Source organism: Neophocaena asiaeorientalis, unplaced genomic scaffold, assembly GCF_003031525.2.
Source record: "Neophocaena asiaeorientalis asiaeorientalis breed wild unplaced genomic scaffold, Neophocaena_asiaeorientalis_V1.1 scaffold43, whole genome shotgun sequence".
In the NCBI taxonomy this organism is placed as follows: domain Eukaryota; kingdom Metazoa; phylum Chordata; class Mammalia; order Artiodactyla; family Phocoenidae; genus Neophocaena; species Neophocaena asiaeorientalis.
In genome coordinates, this window is record NW_020173674.1 from 1,619,412 (window position 1) to 1,626,141 (window position 6,730).

The 6,730-nt window shown below is 53.5% G+C and overlaps 1 pseudogene; it reads right to left on the reverse strand.

Annotated features, from left to right (window-relative positions):
• Positions 1-235: 235 nt before the first annotated feature.
• LOC112402341 (uncharacterized) lies at positions 236-4,432 on the reverse strand (annotated as a pseudogene).
• Positions 4,433-6,730: the final 2,298 nt, after the last annotated feature.

Here is a 6,730-nt window from a genome sequence, read left to right on the forward strand (position 1 = left end):
CCCCGCAACCCGCCTCCCTCACCCTGTCTTTAGAATCCTTTCCATGAAAGCCTTTGGGGAGTTCGGGCCTTTGAAGCACTGGCTGCCTGGACCCCTTGCTTGGCGCCTGCAATAAAGGCTGTACTTCCCTTCACTACGACCCGGTGTCAATAGATAGGCTTTACCGCACATGGATGAGGAGACCCAAGTTTGGTTCCGTAACACATATAGCAAAAGAAGGAAATAAGTACGACAATTACAGTCCTCATTTCTGTAACTGGTCTCGAGGTTGTAACTCATATATATAACTGTCCTCTCCCACCACCCACTGCCTACCCCTGTCCCTTCAGTAAGCACCTCAGCTGGTTGTGGTTCTGTACCTGGTAGTCAACCCAAACCTTCGTTCCTCAAGGGTCTGGGTCATCAGTGGTCCTGCCGGGATTGGGTTGTTGTCATGTTCCCTTGGCCTCAATCCCAGGGCACGGTAACACTAAGAGATGCCCTAAGGGATCTCCTGCGTCCTGCATGCCCTTTCTTACCTCCGGTGTGGGGGGGGCATCAGCCCAGTTTCCCCCACGTGGTCAGGCTCAGTCACGCTGGCCAGCACAGTAAGTCCCTTCTTTGCCTGCTGAGACATGAGGAGCCCAAAGTGGCCAGTGAGTCTTAACTTCCAGTTCAGAGGAATCATTGCTGCGTTTCCTGGCGGAGGCATCCCTCCCTCTGGAACTAAGACCTCTAAGAGCACAAAGTCTCAGGAACAGGAAGTAAAAGTTCTCCTGGTGGGTCACTAGGGTAACAGTCAGGGGTGCCACTGCCTTTTCCACCCATCGATTCCTGGACCCAGGAGTCTTGGCTGGGAAACAGCGCCATATAGTGGACACGGGCTCAGAGCATATACAACCTCCTGGAGAACCCTGCCCCAGCCCTGCAGGGTATGGCCACCTCGCTAGTGCCATAACTGAGTCTTCAAAAGGCTGTTCCACCATTCTTTCAAGCCAGCTGCTTCAGGATGGTGGGGACATGGTGAGACCAGCGAATTCCACAGGCAGGGGCCCCTGCCACTCTCCCTTTGCTGCGAAGAGGGTTCCCTGATCAGAAGCGGTGCTGTGTGGAATACCAGGAGGGTGGATAAGGCATTCTGTAAGTCCACGGATTGTAGTTTTGGCACAAGTATTGCATGCAAAGAAGGCAAATCCATACGCAGAGTAAGTGACTCTTCCAGTAAGAACAAAACACTGCCCCTTCCATGATGGAAGCAGTCCTGTCCTGTCACCGAACCAAACTTGGGTCCCCTCGCCTGCCCACAGTAAAGCCAATCTATTGACACCGGGTCGTAGTGAAGGGAAGTGCAGCCTTTATTGCAGGAGCCAAGCAAGGAGTCCAGGCAGCTAGAGCTTAAAAGGCCCAAACTCCCCAGAAACTTTCAGGGGAAGGATTTTTAAAGGTTTCTAAAGACAGGGTGAGGGAGGGGAGGTTGTGGGGTGTGTGATCAGCTCGTGGAGGCTTTTCTGATTGGTTGGTGGTGAGGTAACAAGGAGTCCACATCACCAGCCTTCTGGTTCCAGCTGGTCTGGGGTCTACGTGCTCGTGGACATCGTAGAGTTAACTTCTTCCACCTGGTGGGGGTTTCAGTATCTGCAAAACAGCTCAAGGACGCGGCTCAGAATATGATCTACAGCTCTGGAGGAGGAACTAAAGTCCTTGACTTTGTTTAATGGCTAAAGTCTTATTCTTTTTTCTTATCTGACTGTTTTCCTTTCTTACTGCATTTTCTCACTTCTCTGATTAAATCTACTCTTTGGAACTCGGGGAAGGTCTAGGAGGCTAAAGTTTGTCTACAGAGAAGAGGCAGGTGAAGGACACGGTGTCGGGGGTGGGGTGGGTGGGTCTCTTCTGGGAAGGCCTCATAAGGTCCTGCTCGGTTACACTCTGGTGTAATTAACCAGCCACCAGGTAGCTGGCTGGTCACCCCGGGGGATGGTCCCATATCGGGGATTCAGTGTTGGTCTCTGCTGCTGACAGACTGGATACTCAGCCTTGGTGGGTGGAGCCCATGTTGCTGGGCCCGTGTGTCACCTCCATCCCTGCCACCATGGCCGCTTTGCTGATAAGCCCTCTGGGCAATGACAGAGTGGCTGGGAAGGAGGCTGACCAGGATCCACAGGACAGTTCTTCTCCCGTCCACTCTATTATTAAAATCTTCTGCTGAGGTCACCCTTTGGTGAGCATTCACATGGGACACGAATATTTTCAGGGTTCTTGCCAAATCTCCTTGTCACCAATTTTCTCATCATGTTAATTCTAAGTCCCCGACCACCCAGCCAAACCACTGGCCACAGCCCGTGGATCTGGTTATCGTCACTCAGGCCATTTCTCCTTCCAGTCAAGGCGCAGGACCAGGTGCACTGCCCGAAGCTCTGCCCACTGGATCGCCCTTCACCGAGTCCTTGAGGGATGTCCCACCACTGGTGGGTGGAGCCTGCATATCAATCAGGACCACCTATAACTAGACCTAGTCACCTCTTCCTCTGTCAGTGGATCCTAGGAAACACCCCTGAGGCCATAAGTTAAGGCTGGGAGAGAGAAGGCCGTGTAGCGGGGGTGAGGGCCGTGGGCATCTGGGCCACTTCTTCAGGGAACCTACTTGTGCCTTCAGGGCCTGCTGGGGCAGGCTCGCCTCTGCGCCACTTCCATCGGATGGTGGAGTGTTTTTTTCTCTACATGCCCAGCTTTATAGCTCAGTGGGTCAGATAAAGATAACACCCAGTTCGTGATGGGCAGGTCATAGGGTAACTCGGTGACCCACGGTTAAGTGTTCAGTTTCTGCTAAGGCTAGTGGCGGGCCCGGAGCTGTTTCTCAAGAGTGGAGTAGCTATCTGGGTGGATGGCAGGGTCTTGCTCCAAAATCCTAAGGGCTTGCCCTGTGATTCACCTCGAGGGACTGCCAAAGACTCAAAGAGCATCCCTCTCTGCCCTGACACTTCAGGTGCCACTGGATCTGCCGGATCACGTGGCCCCAGGGTAGCACAGCCTGGACCCGGTGCAGAGCCTTCTCCTGTGTGGGCCCCACCCCAAACGAGCAGTTGTCCAGGTCAATCAGTCAAGGGGCTGGAGTAACACACCCAAATGAGGACTAGGCTGTCTCCAGAACCCAAAACGTCCCATTGGTGTTGGCCCCATTTTTTGGTTGCAGGAGGGGCCAGATGCAACAATCCATCCTTCACCTTAGGAGGGATATCTTGCCGCTTTACTGGACCCCCTAGAAATTTCACTGAGATAGAAGGCCCCTGAATTTGTGTGTGTGTGTGTGTGTGTGTGTGGTACGCGGCCGCTCACTCGTGTGGCCTCTCCGGTTGCGGAGCACAGGCTCCGGACGTGCAGGCTCAGCGGCCATGGCTCACGGGCCCAGCCGCTCCGCGGCATGTGGGATCTTCCCGGACCGGGTCACGAACCCGCGTCCCCTGCATCGGCAGGCGGATTCTCAACCACTGCGCCACCACGGAAGCCCCCAGGCCCCTGAATTTTTGTTGAATTTATTCCCTACCCTCTGACATGCAAATGTCCTACCAATAAGTCTGGAGTAGTAGCTGCTTCTTGCTCAATAGGTCCAATCGGTATAATGTCGTCAATGAAGTGGACCAGTGTGGTGTCTTGTGGAAGGGAAAGGTGACCAAGATCGCTGTGAACTCAATTGTGACCCAGGGCTGGCGATCTGACTTACCCCTGGGGTAGGACAGTGAAGCGTACTGCTGGCCTTGCCAGGTAAAAGGAAACATTCTGCTGGGCTTCACGGACAGGGCTGGAGAAAAAGGCATCTGTCAAATCAAAAGTTGCATGCTGGGTACCAGGGGATGTGTGAATTTGCTCGAGCAATGAAACCACATCTGGTACAGCAGCTACAGTTGGAGTCACCACTTCATTAAGCTTATGAGAATCCACTGTCACTCTCCAAGACCCACCTGTCTTCTGCACAGGCCAAATAGAATGGGGTTGTGGTGGGATCACCGCCCCTTCACCCTTCAAGTCCTAGATGGAGGCACTGATCTCTGCAATCCAATCAGAAACGCTGGTTGTTTCACCATCTTCCTTGGTAGAGGCAGTTCTAGTGGCTTCCACTTGGCCTTTCCCACCATTAATAGCCCTCACTCCATGGGTCAGGGAACCAATGTGTGGATTCTGCCAGCTGCTGAGGATTTCTATTCCAGTTATGCCTTCTAGTGGGACCGCTGTGGATGGACCTGAGCTGGAGCTGCCCTGACCCCCTGACCTCCAGGGGCCCCTGTCTGACTGGGGGACCACGGGGAATTTTGGGGTGTCCTGGTATTGGTGTCAGTTCAGAGCCAGTGTCCAGGAGTCCCTGGAAAGCCTCATTATTTCCCCTTCCCCAGAGCACAGTCGCCCTGTAAGTGTCTGCAGGTCCTCTGGGCAAGGCTGGGAGAAAGACTGACAGCATCCATTTCCAAGGGTGTCCTGGGTCCTTCCTCAAGGGGACCCCGCCTCCCTTTCCTTCAAGCGTTCTGAGGCTGAAAACTGGCTCACGTCTGGGGATTGACTGAGTCACCACGACCCTCTGATTTTACAATTCAGGATAGACATTTGTTCACTAGACCTAGGACTTCTCCCTTATCCAGATGCGGTGAGAATCCAGCAGGCTTCCTGCTCAGTTCACGTCTAGGAAAACCAGGGTCAACCAGCCAAGGCCACGGGTCAGCACGAGTCTGACTATTCTGACCTCTGCCTCTGCTCTGCCGTCCGTGCCGGTCACCACGCCCACCTCACCTTTTGCAGTGAGTGCCCCCACTTAGCCCCTGCACCCTGGGATCCAGGGACCCCACTCACTTAGGTTTCCTAGTTGGGTAACTGCAGCTCCCACTGTGAGGTCTGGACAGCAGAGAACGGAGCCCTCTGAGGATGCGGTCTGAGGGGGTGCTGGGGCTCTCCATGGACGTACTCCCCGCAGTCGTGGTGAGAGGGTCTTCCGGACCCTCCCGGGCGGGCGGGCATATCTTACACAACAAATCCACTCTGACATCCTATATCCCTGAGCCTCTGACCAAGGGAGGTAGGCCATCTCCAGTTCACCCGTTATGGGCCATCTTTTGGTCCCTGTTTCAGCCAAGCAGCTAAACCAACTGTAAGAGCCCTCCCTCACCCGCAGAGCTGCAACATGAGATCCAGAATCCGTGCTCAGAGGGCTCATGTCAATAAATTCGGTCCGGCAAACTTCATCTTCCTTCCTCCCGTATCCCATACCTTCAGTTTCCATCTCACACATTCCCTTGGCTTTTGTCTGTATAAATTAGAAAACTCAACTCGCTCTTCTGGAACGCAGCACGCCTCGTCATGAGTCACACTTTGTACATCACCTTTGAGGACCTGCTGGGACTTGAGTCTAGTTATGGGTCTAGAAGTAAAGGGGTGGTGAGGGTGGGTCCTGAGGAGAAGCAGCAGAGTCTTCCATGGCAACCGCCTCTGGGGGGCTGTTAGCATCTCCCCAGGCAACGCACAGTTAACCCCTCCAAATGGAGGTGGGAAGGCTCCCTACCCATTAGGAGTGGGGAGACCTCTTCCACTGGCAAAGGGGACTCATCAGAATTTAAGGGCTCAGTATCCCCCGCTCCTTCAGGGTCTTCCCACACATCCTCACCCCAACACACAGTCTTCCAGTCCTTCTGCTTTCACCGTAGACACCCTGCGAGACTGGGAGTTCACTTTACATTGTGAGTCAGGACGAGATTCTGCATTTGGTTGTCAGTAATCTCAGCCTTGCCGTGGTGGGAGATAAGGCTTTCCTTGGCCACACACAGAAGTGCTTTTAGGTTATTTATGGGGCACTTGAGCTGGGAGTTCACAACCCTGAACTCACCCTTTTCTTAAACCACTTTGTCCAGCAAAAACCAGGAGCCACCAGCCAATGTCATATTCTTCAGTTTTCCAAAGATGTTCAAAAGTATCTATACAGAGTAAGGCAGCTCCTGGCTTCGCATAAGTGCATTATGGGGTGGGTGCAGATACTGTGGGCATCTCTCTTGCCAGATCCCACCATGGACTGTCAGTGCTTTCTCTCCGGCTGGAAACAGAGTCATTGGCGTCTTTAAATCCCATCGAATTAGAAAGCTGATTCCAGGAACCCGGAACCAACTCAGAACATTCGTTCTTAACATTCTTTACCCTCTGGAACCATACTCAGTGCCAAAATCTGTGTTAGTTGGGGTTCTCTGGAGAAAGAGAACCAATAAGAGGTAGAGATTTGTCTTGGTAACTTGGCTCATGCAATTATGGGGGCTGAGAAGTCCCACCATCTGCCGTCTGCAAGAGGGCCACCCAGGAAAGCTGGTGATGCGATTCAGTCCAAGTCCAAAGGCCTTGGACCGCCAAGGACAGAAGGTCAATGTCCAGCTCGAGCAACCAGGCAGGAAACAGAGAACTCCTCCTTCCTCCACCGTGTGTTCTATCGGGCCTCGCTGGACTCACCATCCACACGGGGAGACCACCTGCTCTACTGCATCCATGATTCAATGCTAATCTCACCTGGAAACCTCCTCCCAGACACCCCAGAATCGTGTTTAACCTGGGCACCTGGTGGTCAGTCACGCCAGCTCAAAATTAACTATCCCAGCTGAGAGAACAGATTCAAAGCCTGCTCTGGAGAGAAGAGCCTGGGGTCCCCACGTGGAAGGGGTGTTGCTAGGCCTTTCCCACCTCCAGGGCTGTGAAGTCCCCATGGGAACACATGGTGGAAGAGCCCCAG